We start from the raw sequence: 26,213 nt of genomic DNA, 5'->3' as shown, positions 1-26,213 counted from the left end.
CCGGGTAAAAAAGCAATGAGGTTGAGGACGTTGTTCTCCTTTCCTGGAGGCCAGTGACTTCCTGGCAGCCACTGTACTGGGCCTGGGGGTGTCGTGGAGTCCCTGGCTTGTACCCAGGGTGTGTGTCTCCCCCATAGGGGGCACCTCAAGGCAGTCAGAAGTCCCCCTGGGGATGGGGACAGGTCACCAGGATTTCAGGGGGATGTTGAGGCAACATGAGGAAAAAAGCATTGAGGCCAAAAAGGAGGCTGGGGTCATCCCTTGGAGGCCACTGCCTTCCCAGCTGCCCCTGAACCAGGCCTGGTGGGGTCGCGGAGTTTCTGGCTGCACCCAGGGTGCCTGTGACCCCATGGGAGGCACCCCAAAGCAGCAAGAAGTCCCCAGGGGACAAGGACCGGATGCCAGGCTTGAAGAGAATGTTGAGGCAGCCCAGGGAAAAAAGTAGTGAGGCCGAGGAGGAGGCTGGGGTCCTTCCCCAAAGAGACCAGTGCCTTCCCGGTAGCCCCTCCACTGGGTCCGGGGTGGTCGTGGAGTCCCTGGCTTGCACCCAGGGTGTGTGTCTCCCTGGCAGGGGCACACTAAAGTGGCAAGAAGTCCCCCAGGGTACAGGGACTTGATGCCAGGCTTGCAGTGGGATATTGAGGCAGCCCAGAAAATAAAGCGGCATGGCTGAAGAGGAGGCTGTGATCGTCTCCCAGAAGCCAGTGTCTTTCTGCAGCTCCTGTGCCAGGCCAAGGGAGGTTGTGTAGTCCCTGCTTTCACCCAGAGTGCGTGTCTCCACCACAGGGGGCACACAAAGTAGCAAGATGTACCAAGGGGAATGGGGACAGGATGTGAAGCTTTCAGGGAGACTTTGATGCAGCCCAGGGAAAAAAAGCACTGAGGCCAAGGAGGAGGCTGGGGCACTACCCCAGAGGTCAGTTCCTTTCCCGCAGCCCCTGCTCCGGGACCGGGTGGTGGGGGGGTCGTATAGTCCCTGGCTTTCACCCAGGGTGCCTGTCTCCCCCACGGGGGGGCACGCCAAAGCTGCAAGAATTTCCCCAAGGGATGGGGACAGGACAACAGGCTTTCAGGGGAACATTGAGGCAGCCCAAGGAAATAATGCAGTGAGACTGAGGAGGAGGCTGAGGTAAACTCCCAGAGGCCAGTGCCTTCTCAGCAGCCCCTGTGTCAAAACAGGGGTCATGGTGAAGTCCCTGGGTTTCAAACAGGGTGCAAGTCTCCCAATGCAAGATACCCCCAAAGCTGCAAGAAGTTCACCAAGGGACTGGAACAGGACGTGAGTCTCTCAGGGGGATGTTGAGGCAGCCCAGGGAAAAAAGCAGCAAGGCCAAGGAGGAGGCTGGGGTCCTTTCCCAGAGACCAGTTCCTTCCCGGTAGCCCCTGCGCCGGGCCCAGGAGTCTCATGGAGTCTCTGGCTTTCACCCAGGGTGAGTGTCTCCGCAACAGTGTTCATTCCAAAGCACCCAGGGTGCGTGACTCTTCCATGGGGGGCACCCCAGAGAGGCAAGAAGTCCCTCAGGTGACGGGGACAGGATGCCAGGTTTTCAGGGAGATGTAGAAACAGCATAGGGAGAAAAAATTGTGAGGCTGAGCAGGAGGCTGAGGTCTTTCCCAGAGGCTAGTGCCTTCTTGGTAGTCCTTGCAGCTGGCCCGGGTGGTTGTGGAGCCCCTGGCTTTCATGCAGAATGTGTGTCTCCCACAAGGGGGCACCCCAAAGGGTCAAGAAGACCCCAGAAAACAAGGACAGTACACCAGGCTTTCAGGGGACGTTGGGCAGCCTGTGGAAAAAAACAACAACGCAGAGGAGACTGGGTTGGCCACCTGCAGGCCAGTGACTTCCTGGCAGTCTTTTTGATGGGCCCAGTGGTCTTGTGGAGCCCTGTTTTTCACCCAGGGTGCATGATTCCCTCACGGGGAGCACTGCAAAGGGGGAGAAGTCCCCCAGTGGACGGGCACAGGATGCCAGGTTTTCAGGGGGACGTTGAGGCAGCCAAAGAAAATAAGGGGCGAGGTCGAGGAGGAGGTTGGGATCCTCCCTTGGAAGCCAGTGCCTTCCTGGTAGCCCCTGTGCCAGGCCCAAGGAGAGTCGTGGAGTCGCTGGCTTTCACCCAGGTTGCGTGTATCTTCCATGGGGTCATGCCCAAAGCGGCAAGAAGTTTCCTGGGAAACAGGGACAGGATGCCAGGCACTCAGGGGACGCTGTAACAGCCAGGGAAAAAAAAAATCAGCAAGGCCAAGGAGGGAGCTGGGGTCGTTCCCGGAGGACACTTCCTGGGAGCACTTGCCTTCCCAGGAGCACTTGCACCAGGCCAGGGGAGGTTGTGGAGTCTCTGGCTTTCAGCCAGCTTGCATGTCTTCCCCACGAGGGCAACCCTAAGTGGCAAGAAGCCCCCGGGGGACAGGGACAGGACACCAAGCTTTCAAGATATTGAGGCAGCCTGGGAAAAACAGCAGAGAGGCTGAAAAGGCTGGAGTTCCCCATTGGAAGCAAGTAACTTTCCAGCACCACCTCCACCATGCCCGGAGGGGTCATGGAGTTTCACGCAGGGTACGTGGCTCCCCTACAAAGGGGCATCCCAAAGCACCAAGAAGTCTCTCACGGAACAGGAACAAGATGCCAGGTTTTCAGGAGAACGTTGAGGCAGTTGGGGAAAAAAAAGCAGAGAGGATGAGGGGGAGGCTGGAGTCATCCCATGGAGGCCAGTATCTTCCTGGCAGCTTCAGCTCCAGGCCCAGGTGTCTGGCTTGCACCCAGGGTGCGTGTCTCTTCCACTGGGGATACCCCAAAGTGGCAAGAAGGCCCCCCGGGACATGAGGCCAGGACGCCAGGCTTTCAGAGAAATGTTGAGGAAGCCTGGGGAAAAAAGGCGAGGCTGAGGAGGAGGCTGGGGTCATCCTCGGGAGGCCAGTGCCTTCCCGGCAGCCACTGCGCCGGGCCAGGGGGGCTCACAGGGTCCCTGGCATGCATCCAGGGTGTGTATCTTTTCCACGGAGGGCACCCAAGAGTGGCAAAAAGGCCCCCGGGGGACTGGGACAGGATGCCAGGCTTTCAAGGGGATGTTGAGGAAGCCTGGGGAAAACAGCAGAGAGGTGGAGGAGGAGGATCTGGTCATTCCCCAGAGGCCAGTGCCTTCCCATCAGCCCTTTGCCCGGCCCAGGGGCTCGTAATGTCCCTGGCTTGCACAGATGATGCATGATGCTTTCATGGGGGGCGCCCCAAAGTGGCAAGAAGGCCCCAGGGAATGGGAACAGGATGCAAGACTTTCAGTCAGATGTTGAGGCAGACCAGGGAAAAGAAGCTGTGAGACTGAGGAGGAGGCTAGGACCCTCCCTCGGATTCCAGTGCCTCTCCGGCAGCCCCTGAACCAGACCCAGGGGGCTCCTGGGGTCCCAGGCTTGCACCCAGAGTGCGTGTCTCTCCCACAGGAGGCACCACAAAGTGACAAGTTTCCCAAGAGATGGAGACAGGACAACAGTCTTTCAGGTGGACGTTGAGGCATTCTGGAATAAAAAGCAGAGAGGCTGAGAAGGAGGCTGAGTTTCTTCCCCCAAAGTCATTGCGTTCTCGGAAGCACACGCACTGGGCTTGGGGGGTTCGTGGGATCCCTTGCTTGCAAAAAAGATGCATGTCTCTCCCATGGGGGGCACCCCAAAGCAAAAAGAAGTTCCCCGTGGGATGGAGAGAGGACACCAGGCTTTCAGGGGGATACTGAGGCAGCCCAAGGAAGAAAGCAGTGAAGCCAAGCAGGAGGCTGGGGTCATCCTACAGAGGCCAGTGTGTTTCCCACAGCCACTGCACCAGGCTAGGAGGCTTTTAGGGTCCCTACCTTGCACCCAGGGTGTGTGTTTTTGTCAAATGGGGCACCTCAAAGCAGCAAGAAGCCCCCCGGTGGACGGGGACAGGACTCTAAGCTTTCAGGGGAACGTTGAGGCAGCCCAGAAGAAAACATCAACGAGGCTGAGGAGGAAGGTGGGGCCTACCTGTGGAGACCAGTGCCTTTCTGTCAGACCCTGCACCCGGCCCAGGTGCTCGTGGGATTGACCCAGGATGCATGTCGCTTTCATGGTGGGCAACCCAAAGCGGGAAGAAGGTCCCCAAGGAATGGGGATAGGCAGTCATGCTTTAAGTGGGACACTGAGGCAGAGCAGGGAAAAAAGGCTGAGGAGAAGGCTAGGGTCCTCACCCGGAGTCCAGTGCCTCACTGGAAGCCCTTGTGCAGGGCCCAAGGGGCTCGTGGGGTTCCTGGCTTGCACCCAGGGTGCGTGTCTCTCCCATAGGAGGTAACCCAAAGCTTCAAGAATGTTCCCGGGGGATGGGGAGAGGACACCAGTCTTTCAGGAAAATGTTGAGGCAACCTGGAAAAAGAAAAGTGGTGTGGGTGAGAAGGAGACTGGGTTCCTTGACTGAGTCCATTACCTTCTCAGCAGGCCATGTGCTGGGACCTGGGGGCTCGTAGTGTCCCTAGCCTGCATGCAGGGTGTGTGCCTCTCCCACAGAAGGCACCTCAAAGCGGTAAGAAGGTCTCAGAGTTCCTGGCTTTCACCCAGGGTTCATGTGTCCCCCATGGGGAGCACACCAATGCAGCAAGAAGTCCACCATTGGAAGGAGACAGGATGCCAGGCTTTTAGGGGGACATTGAGGCAGCCAGGAGTAAACAGGAGCGAGGTTGAGGAGGAGGCTGGGTTCCTCCCCTGGAAGCCAGTCTCTTCCTAGCAGCACCTATGATGGGCCCAGGGGGTTCGTGGGGTCCCTATCTTGAACCCAGGCTGCGTGTCTCTGCCATGGGGTGTACCCCAAAGCATCAAGAAGGCTCCTGGGGAACAGGGACAGGATGCCAGGTTTTCAGGGGTATGCTAAGGCAGACTGGGAAAATAAGCAGTGAGGCCAAGTAGGAGGCTGGGGTTCTCCCACAGAGACCAGTACCTTCCTGGCAGCTTCTGGGCTGGGCCCCGGGGGATTGTGGGGTCCCTGACCTGCACCCAGGGTGTGTGTCTCTGTCACACAGGACACTGCAAAGGAGCAAGAAGACCCTGGGAAACCAGGACAAGATGCCAGGCTTTCAGGGGGACATTGAGGCAACCTGGGGAAAAAAACAGCGAAGCTGGAGGAGGTTGGGTTTCTCCCTTTGAGGCCAGTGCCTTCCCAGCAGCCCCTGGGTTGGTACCCCTGGGTTGGGACCAGGGGACTCATGGGGTCCCTGGCTTGCACTCAGGGTGCATATCTCTCAAACAGGGGGTACTCCAAGAAGCAAGAAGCCCCCGGTGAACAGGGACAGGAGGCCAGGCTTTCAGGGGTAAGTTAAGGCAGCCAAGGGAAAAGAGTGGTGAGGCCGAAGAGAAGGCTGGGGTCCTCTCCCAGAGGGCAAAGACTTCCCAGAAGCACTCCACTGGGCCTGGGCGGGGGGAGCTCTTAAGGTCCCTGGCTTGCACCCAGGGTTAGTGTCTCTGTCACTAGAGTGCAGCCCAAAATAGCAAGAACATCCCCAGGGTACAGGGACAGGATGCCAGGCTTTCAGGCAGATGTTGAGGCAGCCCGGGGGAGAAAGCAGTAAGGACAAGGAGGCTGGGTTCCTCACCCAGACAGCAGTGCCTTCCCGGCAGCTAATGTGCTATGTCTGTGGGGCTCTATGGGCCCATGGCTTACACCCAGGGTGTGTATCTCTCCAATGAGGAGCACCACAAAGCAGTAAGAAGGTCCCCAGGGGGTGGGGACAGGACACCAGACTTTCAGGAGGATGTTGAATCATCCTGGAGAAAAAACGGCAAGGCCGAGAAGGGGCCTGGGTCATCCCTCAGAGGCCAGTGCCTTCCCAGCAGCCCCTGTGCTGGGCATGGAGGGCTCGTGGGGTCCCTGGCTTGCATCCATGGTGGTGTCTCTTCCAAGGGGGGAACCCCAAAGTGGCAAGAAGGACCCCAGGGGACACGGACACAATGCTAGGCTTTCAGAGGAACATTGAGGCAGCATGGGAAAAAAGCAGCATGGCCAAGGAGAAGGCTGGTTTCCTCCCTTGGAAGCCAGTCCCTTCCTAAGAGCCCATGAGCCAGGCCCGGGGGACTCATGAGGGCCCTGGCTTGCAACCAGAGTGCATGTCTCTCAAACAGGGCATAGCCGAAAGCGGCACGAAGTCCCCAGAGAATGGAGACAGGAGTCCAGCCTTTCAGGGGGACATTGAGGCAGCCTGGGTAAAATAGCGGCGAGGCAGAGAAGGAGGCTGTGTTCATCCTTCGGAGGCCAGTGCCTTCCCGGCAGCCCCAGTGGCATACCCAGGGAGTAATGGAGACACTGGCTTTTACCCAGGGTGTGTGGTTTCCCCACGGGTTACATCCCAAAGCAGCAAGAAGTCTCCCAGGGGACAGGGACATGACTCCAAGCTTTGAGGGGGACGTTGAGGAATCCCAGGAATAAGAGTGGAGAGGCCGAGGAGGAAGCCTGGGTCCTCTCCCAGAGGTTAATGCTTTTCCGGCAGCACCCGAACCAGGCCCAGTGGGGTTGCGGAGTCCCTGGCTTTCACCAAGGTTGTAAGTCTTTTACATGGGGGGCAACCAAAAGTGGCAAGAAGTCCCTGGGGAAACAGGGACAGGACACCAGGCTTTCAGGGGGACATTGAAACAGCCCGGAGTAAAAAAGCGGCGAGGCCGAGGAGGCTGGGGTCCTCCACGGAGGCCAGTGCCTTTCCAGCAGCATCTATGACAGTCCTGGGGTGTTCGAGGAGTCCTTGTTTTTCAACCAGGCTGCGTGTCTTCCCCACAGGGGGCACCCCAAAGTGGAAATAAGGACCCCTGAAGACAGGGACAGGATGACAGGCTTTCGGGGGACATTGAGGCAGGCCATGGAAAAAAGCCACAAGGCCGATGTGGCAGGGTCATCCACTGGAAGCCAGTGCTTTCCTGGCAGCCCCTCTGCTGGGCGGGGAGTGGGGGTGGGGTGGAGTCCCTGGCTTTCACTCAGGGTATGTGGCTTCAACACGAGGGGCACCCCAAATGGCAAGAAGTCCCCCAGGTGACGGGGAGAGGATGCTAGCATTTCAGGGGGATGTTGAGGCAGCCTGGGAAAAAAAGCAGTGTGACTCAGGAGGAGGCTTGCGTCATCCCCTGGAGGCCAGTGCCTTCCTGGCAGCCCCTGCACCAGGACCATTTGGGTAGAGGAATCCCTGGCTTTCACCCATGGTGCATGTCACCCTGACGGGGGGGCACGCCAAAGTGGCAAGAAGTCCCCTGGGGTATGAGGACAAAACATCAGGCTTTAGGGGACGTTGAGGCAGCTCAGATGAAAAAACCGATGATGCCGAGGAGGAAGATGCTGGGGTCCTATCCTGGAGGCCAGTGCCTTCCCAGCAACTCCTGTGCCGGACCCAGGGGTATCGTGGAATTCCTGGCTTTCACCCAGGGTGTGTGTCTCTTTTACGGGGGACACCCCAAAGTGGCAAGAGGTAGCCTGAGGTATGGAGACAGGATGTCAGGCTTTCAGGGGGACGTTAAAGCAACCTGGCATAAAAAAGCAGCGAGGACGAGGAGGAGGCTGGGGTCATACCCCGGGAGGGCAGTGCCTTCATGGCTGCCTCTTCACTGGGTCAGGGGGCATCGTGGAGTTCCTGGTTTTCACCCAGGGGTTTGATTCCCAGAAAAGGGGCAACCCAAAACTGTCTAGAAGCCCTCAGAGGATGACACAGGATGCCAGGCTGCCAGGCTATCAGGGAGATATTGAGGCATCCTGTCTTTGTCCCCCTGTACACACATGCTGGGTGCAAGCCAAATACCCCATGAGCCCTCTGGGCCAAGCGCAGGTGCTGCTGGTGGGGACAATAGCCTCCATGGGAAGACCACAGCCTCCTCTTCAACCTTGCCCCTTTTTCCCTGGGTCTGCCTCAACGTCCCCCTGAAATCCTGGTGTCCTGTCCCCATCACCAGGGAGCCTACTTGCTGCTTTGGAGTGACCCCCTTGGAAGAGACATGCACCTTTGGTGAAAGATAGGGACCACACGAGACACCAGACCCGGTACAGGGAAGGCACTGGCCACTGGGGGACAACCAAGGCCTCTTCTTTGAACTTGCCCGTTTTTTCCCGGGGCTGCCTCAACGTCCCCCTGAAAGCCTGGCATCCTGTCACCAACCCCCGTGGGCTTTCTTGCTACTTTGGGGTGCCCCCTGTAGAAGAGACATGCACCCTGAATGCAAGCCAGGTACCCCATGAGCCTCCTAAGTGCTGCACAGAGGCTGCCAGAAAGGCACTGGCCTCTGGGAAAGGACCCCAGCCTCCTCCTCAGCTTGGCCACTTGGTAATCCTGGCTGCCTCAATGTCCCCATGAAAGCCTGGTATCCTGTCCCGGTCCCCTGGGGGCCTTCTTGCCACTTTGGAGTGCCTCCCATGGGAGAGACACACACCCTGGGAGAAAGCCAGGGACCCCACGAGACCTCCTGGTACAGCGCAGGAGCTGCCAGAAACACACTAGCCTCCATTGGAGGATCCTGGCCTTTTCTTCAGCCTCATCGCTTTTTTTCCACCGGGCTGCTTTGATGTGACCCTGGAAGCCTGGCTTCCCGTCCCCATCCTCCGAGAGCCTTCTTGTCACTTTGTGGTCCTCCCCACATAAGAGACACGCATGCTGAGTGTAAGTCAGGGAATCCATGAGTCCTCTGGCATGGTGCAGACGCTACTGAGAAAGCACTGGCCACTGGAGGAGGACACCAGCCTCCTCTGCAACCTCGCTGTTTTTTTCCCCGGGCTACCTCAACATCACCCTGGAAGCCTGGCATCCTGTCCCCATCCCTTGAGAGCTTTCTTGCCGCTTTACAGTGCTCCCTGTGTAAGAGACACGCACGCTGGGTGCAAGTCACGGGACCCATGAATCCCCCAACAGGGCGCAGAAGCTGCCTAGAAAGCACTGACCTCTGGGGGAGGACACCAGCCTCCTCTTTGGCCTTGCCGCTTTTTTCCCCAGGCTCCCTCAGTGACCCGGGGAAAAAAGTCTGTCCCCTTCACCTGGGGACCTTCTTGCCACTTTCGGGTGGCCCCCATGGAAGAGACACGCACCCTGGGTGCAAGCTGGGCACACTACAAGTCCCCAAGCCCGAAGCAGGGACTGCCAGGAAGGCACTGGCTTCTGGGGGAGGACCCCAACCTCTTCTTTACTCTAGCCGATTTTTCCCCAGGCTGCCTCAATGTCCCCCTGAAATCCTGGAATCCAACCTCTGTCCCCCCAGGGCCTTCTTGCCACTTTGGGGTGACCCCCATAGGAGAGACATGCACCCTAGGTGCAAGCCAGGAACCCCACAATCCCCACAAGACCAGTGCGGAAGCTGTTGGGAAGGCACAGGTCTTCAAAGGAGGACCCTAACCTCCTCTTCCACCTTTTGTCTTTCCTCCCCTGGTGATCTCAATGTCCCCTGAAAGCCTGACATCCTGTCCCAGTCACCTGGAGGCCATGTGCCACTTTGGGGTGGCTCCCATGGAAGAGACATGCACCCTGGGAGAAAGCCAGGGACCCCACGAGCACCCCTGGCACCACACAAGGACTGCCTCCTTGGGAGGACCCCAGCCTCCCTTTCTGCCTCACCACATTTTTCCTCAGGCTGCCTCAACGTCACCCTGGAAGCCTGGCATCCTGTCCCTGTCCCTCTAGAGTCATCTTGCTGCTTGGCGGTGCCCCCATGGAAGGGACACGCATGCCAGGGGCAAGCCCAGGACCATATGAGACCCCTGGGCATGGTGCAGGGGCTGCTGACAAAGCACTGGCCTCAAGGGAGAACACCAGCCTCCTATTCGGCCTTGCCACTTTTATCACCAGGCTGAATCAATGTGCCCCTGAAAGCCTGGCATCCTGCCCTCATTCCCCAGGGGACTTCCTGCTGCTTTGGGTTGACCCACATGGCAGAGACACACACGCTGAGTGCAAATCAGAGATCCCACGAACCCTCTGGGCCTGGCGGAAAGGCTACTGAGAAGGCATGGCCTCCAGGGAACGACCCCAGTTTCCTCTTCGGCCTGGACACTTCTCCCCAAGCTGCCACAACGTCCAACTGAAAGCTTGGTGTCCTGTTCCTGTCACCCAGGGACCTTCTTGCCACTTTGGGGTAGCCCCTGTAGGAGAGACACGCACCCTGGGTGGAAGGCAGGGGCCCCACGAGCCCCACGGAACCAGTGCAGAACTTGCCGGGAAGACACTGGTTTTCAAAGGAGGACCCCAGCCTCCTCTTCAACCTCGCCGCTTTTTTCCCATGACTGCCTCAACGTCCCCCTAAAAGCCTGGTGTCCTGTCCCCAGGGTTCTTCTGCTGCTTTGCAGTGCCCACCATGCAAGAGTCACACAGCTTGAGTGCAAGCCAGGGACCCCACGAATCCCCTAAACATGATGCAAGGGCTGCCTGGAAGGCACTGGTCTCCAAGGGATAACTGCAACCTTTTCTTCGGCCTCGCCCCTTTTTTTGTGGGCTCTTTAACATCCCCCTAAAAGCCTGGCATCCTTTCCCTGTCCCCTGGAGACTTTGTTGCCACTTTGGGGAACCCCGCCATGGGGGAGACACACACTCTAGGTGCAAGCCATCGACCCCAGAAGCCCCTTAGGCTGTGCGCAGGGGATGTCAGGAAGACACTGGGATCCCAGTCAAGACACCAGCCTCCACTACACTCTAGCTATTTTTATCCCCAGCTGTCTCAATGTCCCCCTGAAATCCAGGCATGCTGTCCCCATCATTCAGGGGTCTTTTTGCCACTTTGGGATGCCTCTCTTGGAAGAGACACACAACATTTGTGCAAGCCGAGGACTCCACCAGCACCGGGTCCAGCGCAGGAACTGCCAAGAAGGCACTGGCCTTCTAAGGAGCTCCCTAGTCTCCTCTTTGGCCTCCCCACTCTTTTCCCCCGGCTGCCTCAACATTCCCTTGAAAATCTGTTGTCCAGTCCTCATCACCCCGGGGTCTTCTGCCACTTTGTGATGCCCCCTGTGGGAGAGACACCCACCCTGGGTGCAAGCCAGGGACCCCTTGACCACCTCGAGCACAGGAAAGGGGTTGCCTGGAAGGAATTTGTCTCCAGGGGATGACCCAAACATCCTCTTCTACCTCGCCACTTTTTTTCCTGTAGCTGCCTCAATGTCACCCTGAAAGCCGGGCATCCTGTTGGCCTTTGCCAGGGGCCTTCCTGCCACTTTGGGGTGCCTTCTGTGGGAGAGACACACACTCTACATGCAAGCTAGGGACACCATGAGCCACCCAGGTCTGGTGCAGTGGCTGGGTGGAAGGCACTCACCTCTGCGGGAGGACCCCAGCCTCCTCTTCGTTTCACCGCTTTTTTCCTTGGGCTGACTAAACGTTCCCTTGAAAGCTTGGCATCCTGTCCCTGTTTACCAGGTGCATTCTGGCCACTTTGGGGTGCCCCCCATTGGGGAGATACACACCATAGCTGCAAGCCAGGGACCCCACCAGCCCCCCAGGCCTGGACTAGGGGCTGCTGGGAAGGCACTGGCCTCCAGGGAAATGACTCCAGCCTCCTACATGGCCTGGCCGCTTTTTCCCCAGGCTGCTTCAACATCTTCCTGAGAGCCTGATGTCCTTTTCCTGTCTCCCAGGGACCTTCTTGCCACATTGTGGTGCCCCGTGTAGGTGACACATGCATCCTGGGTGCAAGTCATGGACATCACGAGTCACCTGGGCACAGTGCAGCAGCTGCCAAGAAGTCACTGGCCTCCGTGGGAAGACACCAGCCTCCTCTTTGGACTCACTGCTTTTTTCCCTGGCCTGCCTCAATGTTCCCCTGAAAGCCTGGCATCCTGTCCCCATCCCCCTGGGGCCTTCTTGCCCCTTTGGTGTACCCCCATGGGAAACTCATACATCCTGTGTGCAAGCCAGGGACCTCATGAGCCCACTGGGCCCAGAGAAGGGGTTGCCAAGAAGGCACGGGCCTCCAGGTAAAAACCCCAGCCTCCTCTTTGGCCTCGCTGCTTTTTTCTATGGCCTGCCTCAACGTCACCTTGAAAGCACGGCGTCCTGTCCGCATCCCTAGGGGGCATTCTTGCCACTTTGATGTGCCCTCAAGGGAGAGACATGAACCCTGGGTGCCAGCCAAGGATGCCTGGAGCCCCGCTGGCACAGCACAAAGGCTACCGGGAAAACACTGGCCTCCAAGACAGGACCCCAGCCTTCTCTTCAGCCTTACTGCTTTTTTCCCTAGGTTGCTTCAATGTCCACCTGGAAGCCTGGCATCCCATCCCCGTTTTCCGAGGGCCTTCTTTCAGCTTTGGGGTGCCCTACCTTGGAGAGACATGCACTCAGAGTGCAAGCCAGGGATCCCACAAACTCCCAGTCCCAGTGCAGGGGCTGCAGGAAAGGCACTGTGTTCTGAGAGATGAGACCAGACACCACTTTGGCCTCAACATTTTTTTCCCTAGACTGCCTCAACATCCCCCTGAAAGCCTGGTGTCCAGTCCGTGTCTCCTGGCAGCCTCCTTGCACATTGGGGTGCCCCCTGTGGGAGAGACACACACACTGTGTGCAAGCCAGGGAACCCATGAACCCCCCAGGCCCAGCGTGGGGACTGCCAGAAAGGCACTGGCCTCCGAGGGACGACTCCAGATTCCTCTTCTGCCTCGATGCTTTTTTCTCTGGGCTGCCTCAATGTCAACCTGAGAGCCTGACTTCCTATCCCTGTTTATCAGGGGCCATCTTGCTGCTTTGCAGTGCATGTGGGAGAGACACGCTCCCTGGATGCAAGCCAGGGATCTCACAAGCCTTCCAGGCGCAGGATAGGGCATGCTGGGAAGGCAGTGACCTCCTGGGAAGGACCTCAGCCTACTCCTCAGCCTAGCCACTCTTTTCCCTGGAGGGCCTCCACTTCCTCCTGAAAGCCTGGCATCATGTACTTGTTTCCCAGGGGCCTTCTTGCCACTTAGGGTGCCCCCCCATGGGAAAGACATACAAAATGGATGCAAGCCAGGGACCCCAATGGCACCCTGGGCCTGACACAGAAGCTGCCGAGAAAGCACAGGCTTCTGGTGGATGACCCAGGCCTCCTCCTTGGCCTCACCATCTTTTTCCCCGGCATGCCTCAGCATACCACTGAAAGTCCGGTGTCTAGTCCTTGTTCCCCAGTGGCCTTCTTGCTGCTTTGGGGTGCCCCTTATGGGACAGACATGCACCCTGGGTGCCAGCCAGGGAACCCATGAGCCCCTCGGGCACCACACAGGGGCAACTATTAGGAGAACCCACCCACAATATTTCAACACAGGTTCTATTTTCCATAAGTGATGGCCAACTTAGAAATAAAGAGTACAAGCAGAGGACTTTTACAGCTGGAGCGCTTGGGGTAACATTACATATCAGTAGGACCATGATGCCCACCTGAGTCTCAGACCAGTGAGTTTTTATTAAGGATTGCAAAAGCGGAGGGGGGATTAGGTACAAAGATCACATGCTTCAAAGGACCAAAAGCAGAACAAAGATCACATGCTTCTGGGGAACAAGACAAAAGGCAAAAGCAGAACTACTGATAAGGGTCTATGTTCAGCTGTGCACGTATTGTCTTGATAAACATCTTAAACAACAGAAAACAGGGCTCAAGAGCAGAGAACTGGTCTGACACAAATTTACCAGGGCAGAGCTTTTCCCCACCCTAATAAGCCTGAGGGTACCAAAGGAGACCAGGGCATATCTCAGTCCTCATCTCAACCACATAAGACAGACATTCCCAGAGCACCCATTTATAGACCTCCCCCTAGGAATGCATTCTGTTCCCAGAGTATTAATATTAATATTAATATTCCTTGCTAAGAAAAGAATTCAACAATATCTTCCCTACTTGTACGTCCATTTATAGGCTCTCTGCAAGAAGAAAAATATGGTTCTATTCTGCCCGAACCCACAGGAAGTCAGACCTTATGGTTGTCTTCCCTTGTTCCCTAAAAATTGCTGTTATTCTGTTCTTTTTCAAGGTGCACTGATTTCATATGGTTCAAAGACATATGTTTTACAATCAACGTGTACAGTTAACACAGTTATCACAGTGGTTCTGAGGTGACATACATCCTCAGCTTACAAAGATAACACAATTAAGAGATGAAAGTAAAGACAGGCATAAGAAATTATAAAAGTATTATTTGGGAACAGATAAATGTCCATGAAATCTTCACAATTCATGTTCCTATGCTGCGGCTCCAGCCGGCCCCTCCGTTTGGGATTCCAGACTTTCCGCAAGAGGCAGCTGGGAAAACACTGGCCTTGTAGGGACAAACCCAGTCTCCTCATCAACCTTTCCGCTTTTTTCACTGGGCTGCTGCAATGTTCTCCTGAAAACCTGGCATACTGTCCCCATCTCCTAGGGACATTCTTGCCACTTTGGGGTGCCCCCTTGGGAGAGACAGGAACACTGGGTGCCAACCAGGGACACGTCGACATGCCCAGGCCGGGCACAGGGGTAAGGCACTGGCCTCCGGGGGATGACCCCTACCTTTTACTTGGCCTTGCTGCTTTTCAACCCAGGTGGCCTAAACATCCTTCTGAAAGCCTGGCATCCTGTTTCCGTACCCTGGGGAACTTCTTTCCATTTGGGGTATCTTCCATGGGGGAGACACGTACTCTGGGTGCATGGCCGGGACCCCAGGGACCCCCTGGCATAGTGCTGGTGCTGCTTGGAAGGTACTGTCCTCTGGGTAAAGACCCAAGTCTCCTTCTCAGCCTCACTGCTTTTAATCCTTGTGCTACCTCAATGTCCAACTGAAAGCCTGGGGTTGTGTCCCTGTCTCCTGGAGGCTTTTTTGCCACTGTGGTATGACCCCCATGGGAGAGACACACAGCCTGGGTGCAGGCCAGGGACCACACAAAATCCTAGGCCCCATGCTGGGGCTGCCGGAATGGCACTGTCCTCTAGAGGAGGAGCCCAGCCTCCTCCACCTCACAGCTTTTTTCCCCGGGCTGACTCAATGTTCCCCTGAAAGCCTGGCGACCTGTCCCTGTCCCCCAGGGGCCTTCTTGCTGCTTTGGAGTGCTCCCCATGAGAGAGACACGCATTATCAGTGCAATACAGGAACCCCAAGAGCCCACCAGGTCTGGCGCAGGGGCTGTGGGAAAGGTACTGGTCATGGTGGGATTACACCAGCCACCTCATCAGCCTCATGGCTGTTTTCCATGGGCTGCCTCAACATATCGTTTAAAACCTCCCATCCAGTCCTCATCCACCAGGGCCGGCTTGCTGCTTTGGGGTTCCCCCCACAAAACAGACACGCATCCTGGGTGCAAGCCAGGTACCCTATGAGCTCCCAGGGCCAAGAGTGGTGGCTTCTGGGAAGGCATTGGCCTCCATGGGAGGACTCTAGCCTTCTTGGCCTCATTGCTTTCTTTCATTGGCTTACTCAGCGTCTTTCTGAAGACCTGACATCCTGCACCTGTCACCCAGAGAAATTTTTGCTGCTTTGGGATGCCCCCCGAGGGAGAGACAAGCAACGTTTTTGCAAACCAGGGACCTACAAACCCAACAGGTTTAGTGCTGGGGATACGGGGAAGGCACTGGCCTCCACGGGTGACCCCAGTCTCATCTTCGGATTCACCACATTTTTCTCCCCAGGCTGCCTCAAGGTCCCACTGAAAGTCTGTCATCCTGTCCCCATCACCCAGGGGCCTTCTTGCCACTGTTTGGTGTCCCCCGTGGGAGAGACACGAACCCTGGGTGCAAGCCGCGGACCTGACGAACCGCCCGAGCCTGGCACATGAGCTGTCAGAAAGACACTGGCCTCTAGGCGATGACCCCAGCCTCCTCCTAGGCCTCGCTGTTTTTCTCCCTGGCTGCCTCAACATCCCCCTGAAAGCCTGGCATCTTTGGGGCCATCTCGCCATTTGGGGTGCCCCCCGTGGGAGAGATACGCACCCTGATTGCAAGCCTAGGACCCCAAGAGTCACCCTGGCATGGTGCAGGGGCTGCTGGGAAGGCACTGGCATCTGAGGGACGACCCCAGCCTTCTCCTCTGCCTTTTTGCTTTTCTCCCTAGGCTGCACCAATGTTCCCCTTAAAGCCTGGTGCCCTGTCCTCATCCACCGGAGGCTTTCTTGCCACTTTGGGGTAAACCCCATGGGAGAGACATGCACCCTGGGTGCAAGCCAGGGACCACACAAACACCAGTGCCTGGACCAAGGACTGCCAGAAAGGGACTGGCCTCTGGAGGAAGATCCTGGACTTCTCCTCGGCCTCACCACTTTTCTCCCCAGGCTGCCTCAATGTCCCCCTAAAAGCTTGGTGTCTTGTCCCCTTACCCCGAGGGCTTTCTTGCCACTTTGGGCAGCCCCCCGTGGGACAGATACACACCTGGGTGTAAGCCAGGGACAAAATGAGCTCACCTGGCCCGGCACAGGGGCTGCTGGGAAGGCATTGGCCCCCTGGAGAGGACCCCAGTCAACTCCTTTGCCTCTCCACTTTTTTCACCAGGCTTCTTCAATGTCCCCCTGAAAGACTGGCTTCCTGTTCCTGTCCCAAGGGGGCATTCTTGCCACTTTGGGGTGCCCCCTAGAACAAAACATGCACCCTGGGTGAAAGCCAGGGACCCCATGAGTCCCCTGGGCCCAGCACAAGGGCTGCCAGGAAGGCACTGGTCTCAGGGACGATCTCCGCCGCCTCCTCGGCCTCGCCGCTTTCCTCCCTGGGCTGCCTCAACTTCCCCTGAAAGCCTGGCATCCAGTTCACGTCCACTGGGGGCCTTCTTGCCACTTTGAGGTGCCCCCCATGGAAAAGACACACTCCCTGTGTGCAAGCCAGGAACCCCACGAGCCCCCAGGACCGGGTGCGAAGGATACGAGGATGGCACTTGTCTCCAGTAGAGGATTACAGGCACCTCCTCAGCCTCGCTGCTTTTCTCCCTCAACAGCCCCTGAAAGAATGTCAACCTGTCCCCTTCCCCCAGGGACTTTTAGCTGTATTGGGCCTCTGGAGGAAGATCCTGGACTCCTCGGCCTCATTACTTTTCTCCCCAGGCTGCCTCAATGTCCCCCTAACAACTTGGTGTCTAGTCCCCATACCCCGAGGGCATTCTTGCTGCTTTGGAGTGCCCCCCATGGGTGAGACACTCACCCTGGGGTCAAGCCAGGGATCCCACGAGCTCCCCGGGTCCACCACAGGGGCTGCTGGAATGAAACTGGCCTCACAGGGAGGAACTAAGCCTCCTTCTCGGCATCACCGCTTGTCTCCCTCCCCCTGAAAGCCTGTCATCCTGTCCTCATCCCTTGGGGGCCTTCTTACCACTTTGTTGTGTCCCCCATGGGAGAGACACAGACCCCGTTTGCAAGCCCAGTACCCCACGGGTGCCCAGACTTGGCTCAGGGGATTCCAGGAAGGCACTGGAGTCTGATAGAAGACCCCAGTCTCCTCTTTGAAATTGCCACTTTTTTCCCCCAGCTGCCTCAACATCCCCCCTGAAAGCCTGATGTCGGGTCTGTGTCTCCCGGGGCTCTCTTGCTGCTTTGGGGCTCCACCCGTGGGATTGACAGGCACCCTGGGTGTAAGCCAAGGAGCCCATGAACACCCCGGGGCCCGGCGCAGGGGCAGCTGGGAAGGCAGTGGCCTCCGGAGGATGACTCAACCCTCTTTTTCAGCCTCACCTCTTTTATTTCTGGGCTATGTGTCCCCCTGAATGCCTGGCATGTTTTCACCTTCCCTGGGGGCCTTCTTTCCACTTCGGGGTGATCCCCATGGGAGATACACGCACCCTGGGTGCAAACCAGGGACCTCACAAGCCCACTGGGCCTGGTGCAGTGTCTACCGTGAAGGCACTGGTCTTGGGGAGAGAAAGCCAGCCTCCTCACAAACCTTGCCGGTTTTTAACCTGGGCTACCTCAAGGTCACACTGAAAGCTTTGTGTCCTATCCCCATTTCTCAGGGGCTTTCTTGTTGCTTTGTGGTGCCCCGCATGGGAGAGATATGCCCCCTGGGAGCAAGCCAGGGACTCCATGACTCTCCAGATGCAGCATAGGGATTGCCAGGAAGGCACTGGACTCCTGGGGAGGACCCCAGCCTACACCTCAGCCTAGCCTCTCTTTTTCCTGGGCTCCGTCACTTCCTCATGAAAGTCTAGCATTGTGTCCTTGTTTCCGGGGCCTTCTTGTCACTTTTGGGCGGCCCCCCCATGTAAGATGCACACACCATGGGTGCAAGCCAGGGACCCCAATAGCCCCACGGGCCCGATGCAGAAGCTGCTAGGAAGGCACAGGCGTCTGTTGGATAACCCAAGCCTCCTCCTCAGCCTCGCCACTTTTTTCCCTGGCCTGCCTTGACATCCCCCTGAAAGCCTAGCATCTGGTCCTTGTTCCCTGGTGGCCTTCTTGCACTTTAGGGTGACCTTTGTGAGAGAGACACACACCCTGAGTGCAATAAAGGGAACCCATGAGCCCCTAAGGCACCATGTAGTGGCAGGTGGGAAGGCACTGGCCTCCAGGGGACGAACCCAGCCTCCTTGTCGGCCTTCCCGCTTTTTTTCCCCAAGCTGCTCCAACGTCCTCCTGAAAGACTGGCGTACTGTCCCCGTCTCCCGGGGACCTTCTTGCTGCTTTGACATGCCCCCATGGTAGAGACATGAACACTGGATGCAAGCCAGGAACACCTCGAGGTGCCCAGGCCTGGCACAGAGGCTGGCAGGAAGGCATTGGCCTCTGGGCGACGACCCAAGCCTTTTCCTCGGACTTGCCGCTTTCACTTTGGGCTTCCTAAACATCCCACTGAAAGCCCATCATCCTGTTTCCATTTCCTGGAGACATTCTTTCCATTTGGGGTGCTTTCCCTGGGGGAGACACGTACCCTAGGTGCAAGGCCGGGACCCCAAAAGCCCCCTGGCATGGTGCAGGTGCTTCCAGGAAGGTACTGACCTCCGGGTAATGACCCAAGCCTCCTTGGTCTAGCCGCTTTCTTCCTCGTGCTGTCTCAAAGTCCAACTGACAACCTGGCATCCTGTCCCTGGCCCCCATAATTTTATTTTTGCTGTTTTGGTGTGACCCCCGTGGGAGAGACAAGCACCCTGGGTGCAGGCCAGGAACCGCAAGAAAACCGAGGCCCAGCACAGGGGCTGCTGCAACAGCACTGGCCTCTGTGGGGGGAGCCCACAGCCTCCTCCGCTGCCTCACAGTTTTCCTCCCTGGGCTGTCTCAAAGTTCCCCCGAAATCCTGGTGTCCTGTACCCATCTCCCGCGGGCCTTCTTGCCACTTTGGGGTGCTCCCCATGAGAGAGACATGCAACCTGAGTGCAAGCCAGGGACCCCACGAGCCCACAGGGTCCAGTGCAGGGGCTGCGGGAAAGGCACTGGCCATGGTGGTATTACACCAGCCTCCTCATCAGCCTCACTGCTTTTGTCCATAGGCTGCCTCAACATATGTTTTAAGGTCTGCTATTCAGCCCCGTCCACCAGGGCCTGCTTGCCTCTTTATGGTGACCTTGTGAAAGAAACGCGCACCCTGGGTGCAAGCCTCTGACCCCACAAGGCCCCAGGGCTCGGAGTAGGAGCTGCCGGGAAGACACTGGTCTCTGGGAGAGCACCCCAACCTTGTCCTCGGCCTTGCCGCTTTCTTTCACAGGCTTATTCAAGGTCTCCCTGAAGGCCTCACGTCCTGTACCTGTCACTCGGGGACCTTCTTGCCACTTTGGGGTGTCCCTTATGGGAGAGACAAGCACCTTTTGTGCACGCCAGGAACCCCATGAACCCACTGGGCTTTGGGCTAGGGATACCGGGAAGGCACTAGCCTCTGGGGGTGACCCCAGCCTCATCTTTGGCCTTGCTGGTTTTTTCCTGGGCTGCCTCAAGGTGCCACGGAAAGTCTGGCGTCCTGTCCCGTTCTCCAGGAGCCTTCATGCCACTCTTTGGTGTCCCCCGTGGGAGAGACACAAATCCTGCCTGCAAGCCAGGGACCCCATGTACTGCCCGTTCTTGGAGCAGTGGCTGCCAGGAAGGCACTGGCTTCCAGGGACGACCCCAGCCTCTTCCTAGGTCTCACTGCTTTTCTCCCCAGACTGCCTTCACGTCTTCCTGAAATCCTGGTCTTCTGTTTCCAACCCCTGGGGGCCATCTTGCCATTTGGTGTGCCTTGCCTGGGAGAGACATGCACCCTGGGTGCAAACCCGGAATCTAAAGAGACCCCTGGCACAGTGCAGGGAATGCTAGGAAGGCACTGGCATCTGTAGGATGACCCAAGCTTCCTCCTAGGCCTCACTGCTTTTTTTCTCTGCTGCTGCCTCAATGTCCCTCTGAAAGCCTGGTGTCTTGTCCCTCTCCCCCAGAGGTTTTCTTGCCACTTTAGGGTGCCCCCCTATGGGAGAGACATGCACCCTGGGTGCAAACCCGGAATCTAAAGAGACCCCTGGCACAGTGCAGGGAATGCTAGGAAGGCACTGGCATCTGTGGGATGACCCAAGCTTCCTCCTAGGCCTCACTGCTTTTTTTCTCTGCTGCTGCCTCAATGTCCCTCTGAAAGCCTGGTGTCTTGTCCCTCTCCCCCAGAGGTTTTCTTGCCACTTTAGGGTGCCTCCCTATGGGAGAGACATGCACCCTGGGTGCAAAGCAGGGACTCCACAAGCCCCTCCAAGCCTGGTGCAGTGGCTGCCAGAAAGGCATTGGCCTCTGGGAGAGGACCCCAGCCTCCTCCTCAGCCTTGCAGCTTTTTCGTGGGTTGTCTCCATGTTCCGTTGAAAGGCTGGCATCTTATACCCGTCATCCAGGGGCCCTCTTGCTGCTTTGGTGTGCCTCCCCAGAGAGAGACACGGAAACTGGGTGCAAGACAGGGACCCCACAAAGCACCCAGGGCCAGCGCAGGGGCTGCAGTGAAGGCACTGGCCACTGTGGGGTTACACTGGCCTCCTCAGCTTCACTGCTATTTCCCACGGACTGCCTCAACGTCCCTTTTAAAGCCTGACATCGAGTTCCAGTTCCCCGGTGCCTGCTTGCCACTTTGATGTGCCCCCTGTGAAAGAGACACATACTCTGGGTGCAAACCAGGAACCCCACGAGACCCCCGAGGCCAGCGTAGGGACCTGTCGGGAAGGAACTGACCTCCAGGTGAGGACCCCAGCCTTCTTCTTGGCCTCATGCTTCTTTTCAAGGGCTTCCTCAATGTCTCCCTGAAAGCCTGGCATCCTGTCCCTGTCCCCCAGGGGCCTTCTTGCCACTCTGGGGTGCCCCCCATGGGAGAGATACATACCATTTGTGCAAGTCAAGGACCCCATGAGTCCACTGGGCTTAGCAGTGGGGCTACCAGGAAGGCACTGGCCTTGGGGGGATGACCCCAGCCTCTTCCTCAGTCTTGCCACTTTTCCTGGGCTGCCTCAACATCCCCCTGAAAGCCTGGCACTTTGTCCCTGCCTCCCAAGGGTTTTTTGTCACTTTGGGGTGCCCCGTGGGAGAGGCTTGGACCCTGGGTGCAAGCCAGGGACCCCAAGAACCACCCGGGGCTGGCACAGGGGCCACCCAGAAGGCACTGGCCTCCAAGGACAACCCCAGCTTCCTCGGCTTTGCCGCTTTTCTCCCCAAGCTGCCTCCACTTTTTCCTGAAAGCCTGGCATCCTGTTTTTGTCCACTGGTGGCCATCCTGCCATTTGGTGTGGCTGCCGTGGGAAAGTCATGCACCCTGGTTTCAAGCCCAGGACCCTAAGAGCCCCCTGAGCCCAAAGCATGGGCAGCCCGAAAGGCACTGTCCTCTGGGGAAGGACCCTAGACTCCTCCTTGGCCTATCTGACTTTCTCACTGGGCTGCCTCAACGTCCCCCTGAATGCCTGGTATCCTGTCCTTGTACTCCGGGGCCCTTCTTTCCACTTTGGGGTGAACCCATGGGAGAGACACACACCCTGGGATCAAGCCAGGGACCCCACGAGCCCCCGGGCCTGGTGCAGAAACTGCCAGGAAGGCACTTGCCTTTAAAGGAGCTCCCTAGCCTACTCTTTGACTTTGCCGCTTTTTTCCCCTGGCTGCCTGAAGTCCCCTTGAAAGCCTGACATCCCCTTCACCCTGTGGTCTTCTGCTGCTTTGCAATGCCCCCAGTGTGAGAGACAGCCACCCAGGTTGCAAGCCAGGAACCCTGTGGAAGAGAGACACACTGTTTGTGCAAGCCAGGGACGAGCTCTCTGGGCTTAGCACGGGGGCTGCTGGGAAGGCACTGGCCTCCAGGAGATGACCCCCAACTTCCTCATCTGCTTCGTTGCTTTTTTCCCCTGGCTGCCCCAGCATCCACTTGAAAGCCTGGTGCCCTATCCCTGCCCCTGGGAGCTTTCTAGCTGCTTTGGGGTGCCCCTGTGGGAGGCACACACACCATTTGTGCAAGCCAGGGACCCCACGAGCCCACAGGGCTTAGTGCTGGGGCTACCAGGAAGGCACTGGCCTGCAGGGCACAACCCCAGCCTCCTCCTCGGCCTTGCTTTTTCCCATGGGCTGCCTCAATGTCCACCTGAAAGCCTGGCATCCTGTCCCTGTTACTTGGGGGTCTTCTTGACACCTTGGGGTGCCTCCTGTGGGAGAGGCTCAAACCCCAGGTGCAAGGCAGGGACCCCAAGAACTGCGAACTTGGCGCATGGGCCTCCCAGAAAGCACTGGCCTCTGAAGACAATTCCAGCCTCCTCCTTGACCTCACTGCTTTTCTCCCCAAGCTGCCTTCACGTCTTTCTGAAAGCCCGGCATCCTGTTTTTGTTCGCTGGTGGCCATCTTGCCATTTGGTGTACCCCCATGGGAGAGACAGGCACCCTGAGTTCAAGCCCGGCACCCCAAGAGCCCCCCAGGTGCAGGACATTGGCTGCCAGAAAGGCACTGGCATCTGGAGAAGGATCTCAGCCTCCTCCTTGGCTTCTCCAATTTTCTCGTGGGACTGCCTTAACATCCCCCTGAAAGCCTGGCATTCTGTTCTTGCACCCTGGGGGCCTTCTTGCCACTGTGGGGTGAACCCATGGGAGAGACATGCACCCTGGTATCAAGCCAGGGACCCCACGATCCCCCTGGGCCTGTCACAGGAACTGCCAGGAAGGCACTGGCCTTCGAAGAAACTCCCCGGCCTTCTCTTCCACCTCACTGTCAATGTCTCCCCGGCTGCCTCCATGTCCCCTGAAAGCCTGACATCTTGTCCCTGTCGCCCTGGGGTATTATGGCACTTTGCGATGCCCTCTGTGTGAGAGACACACAACATGGTTGCAAGCCAGGGACCCCACGAGCACTCTGGACACAGAAAAGGCTCTGCCGGGAAGGCACTGGCCTGCAGGAGATGACTGCAACTTCCTCATCTGCCTTGCCACTTTTTTCCCCTGGCTGACTCAGCATTCCCCTGAAAGCCTGGTGTCCTATCCACGTCCACCAGGGGACTTCTCGGGCTTTGGGGTGACCCCATGGGAGAGGCTCGACAGCTGGGTGCGTGTCAGGGGACCCACGAATAGCCTGAGCCTGGTGCAGTGGCTGCCCAGAAGGCACTGCCACCAGGGACGTCCCCAGCCTCCTGCTCGGCCTTGCTGCTTTTCTCTCGGGCTCTTCCATGCCTTCCTGAAAGCCTGGCATCCTGCTTTAGTCTGCTGGGGGCCATCTTGCCATTTTGTGTGCTCCACTGTGGGAGAGACACACAACCTGATGGAAAGTTCCGGGACCCCAGGAACCTCCTGGGCCCAGTGCATGGGCTACCGGGAAGGCACTGGCATCTGGGGAAGGACCCTAGATTCCTCCTTGGCCTCTCTGATTTTCTCCCCATGCTGCCTCAATGTCACTCCGAAAGCCTGGCATCCTGTCCCCATACCCCGGGGGCCTTGTCGTTTTAGGGTGACCCTGTGGGAGAGACATGCATGCTGGGGGCAAGCCAGGGAACCCACGAGCCTTTCAGGCCTGGTGCAGAGGCTGTTGGGAAGACACTGGCCTTTGGGGGAGGGTCTCTGCCTTTTCCTCGAACTCACTGCTTTTTTACCCCAGCCTACCCCAATGTCCCCCAAAAGTCTGGCTTCCTGTCCCCGTCCCCTGGGGGCCTTCTTGTCACTTTGGGGTGCCCACTGTGGGAGAGACTCAAACCCTTGGTGCAAGCCAGGGACCCTACAAATGGCCTGAGCCTGGCAGAGTGGCTGCTGGGAAGGCACTGGCCTCCAGGGTCGACCCCAGTCACCTCCTCAGCCTCATCGCTTTTCTCGCTGGGCTGCATCCACATCTTCCTGAAAGCCTAGCATCCTGTTTTTGTCCCCAGGGGGCCACCTTGCCATTTGGTGTGCCCCCTGTGGGAGAGACATTCACCCTGGGTGCAAGCCCCGGACCCCAAGAGCCTCCCTGGCACAGCTCAGGGAATGCCAGAAAGGCACTGGCATCCGAAGGATGACCCCCACCTCCTCCTTGGCCTCACTTTTTTCCTTGCCTGCCTCAACCTCCCCTAAGAGCCTGATGTCCTGTACCCATCCCCCAGAGGCTTTCCTCCTGCTTCGGTGTGTCCCCCGAGTTAGAGACATGCACCCTGGGTGCAAGCCAGGGACCCCACGAGGGGCAGCCGGAATGGCACTGGCCTCCACGGGAGGACCCAAGCATCCTCCTCGGCCTCACAGCTTTTACAATGGGCTGTCTCAACGTTCCCTGAAAGCTTGGCATCCTGTTTCTGTGCACTGGTGGAAGGATTCTTGCCACTTTGAGGTGCCCTGCGTGGGAGAGAAATGCACCCTGGGTGTAAGCCAGGGACCCCACGAGCCTCTCAAGCCCAGTGCAGGGACTGCTGGCAAGGCACTGGCCTCGGGAGGAGGACCCCAGCCTCCTCTTCCGCCTAGCAGCCTTTCTCCCCGGGCTGCCTCAATGTCTTTCTGAACACTTGGCATCCTATCCACGTCCTCCGGGGGCCTTTTGCCGCTTTAGGGTGCCCCCTATGAAAAAGACACACAAGGCAGGGACTGCCTAGACACTGGGGATTGGCCCAGTGGCTGCCAGGAAGGTACTGGCCTCCGGGGGAGGACCCCAGTCTCCTCCTTGGCCTCATGGCTTTTCTCCTCAGGCTGCCTCAACGTCTCTCTGAATGCCTAGTGTTCTTGTCACTTTGTTGTGCCCCTATGGGAGAGACATGCACGCTGGGTGCAAGCCAGGGACCCTACAAGCCCCCTGGGCCAAGTGCAAGGGCTGCTGGGAAGGTTATGGCCTCCAGGTGATGACCCTAGCCTCATCCTCGGCTTCACTGCTTTTCTTTCTGGGCTACCTCAACGCCCCCATGCAAGCCTGTCGTTCTGTCCTTGTCTTCCTGGGGCCTTCTTGCCACTTTGGGGTGCCCCCCGTGGGAGAGAAATGCATCCTGAGTGCAAGTCAGGGACCCCACGAACCACCCAGTCCTGGAGCTGGGGCTGCCAGGAAGGCACTTTCCTCAGAGGGAAGACCCCAGCTTCCTCCTCGGCCTCGGGGCTTTTCTCACTGGGCTTCCTCAACATTCCCCTGAAAGCCTGGCATCCTATTTCCATCCCCCGGGGGCCTTAATGCCATTTGGGGTGTGCTCCATGAGAGAGACATTCACCCTGTGTGCAAGCCCCAGACCCCAGGAGCCCCCTGGCATGGTGCAGAACCTGATGGGAAGTGCCTACTGGCCTCGGAAAGACGACCTCAGCCTCCTCCTCAGCCTCACAGTTGTTCTTCCTTCGCTCTCTCAATGTCCCCTTAAAGACCAGCTTCCTGACCCCATCCCTCAGATGCCTTGTGTTGCCCCCCGCGGAAGAGACACGAACTCTGGGTGCAAGTCAGGGACCCCATGAGCCCCCCAGAGCCCAGTGCAGGGAATGCCAGAAAGGCACTGGCCTCTGGGAGAAGACACTGGCCTTCTCCCTTCCCTCACAGATTTTTTCCAGGGACTGTCTCAACGTCTCACTGAAAGCCTGGCATCCTGTCCCCATCCCGTTGGGGGCCTTCTTGCCACTTTAGGGTGCCCCCTGTGGGAAAGACATGCACCCAGAGTCATGCCAGGGAGCCCCCCTTGGGCCCGGGCCCCAGCCCAAAGGCTGCCAGGAAGGCAGTGGCCTTCAGGGAAAGACCACAGCCTCCTTGGCCTCGTTGCTTTTCTTCCTGGGCTGCCTCAACGTCCCCTTGAAAGCCTGGCATCCTGTCCCCATCACGCAGGGGCCTTCTTACCACTTTGGGGTGACCACTATTGGAGAGAAATGCACCCTGGTTGCAAGCCTGGTACCCCACTAGCTCCCCAAGTGCAGGGGCTGCCAGGAAAGCACAGGCCTCTGGGGAAGAATCTCAGCCTCCTTTTTGGCCTCACCACTTTTTCCCTGGAGTACTTCAAT

This window comes from Trachypithecus francoisi, unplaced genomic scaffold (genome assembly GCF_009764315.1).
Source record: "Trachypithecus francoisi isolate TF-2019V2 unplaced genomic scaffold, Tfra_2.0 Lachesis_group1, whole genome shotgun sequence".
Classification (NCBI taxonomy): domain Eukaryota; kingdom Metazoa; phylum Chordata; class Mammalia; order Primates; family Cercopithecidae; genus Trachypithecus; species Trachypithecus francoisi.
Note: the sequence above shows the minus strand (reverse complement) of the source record.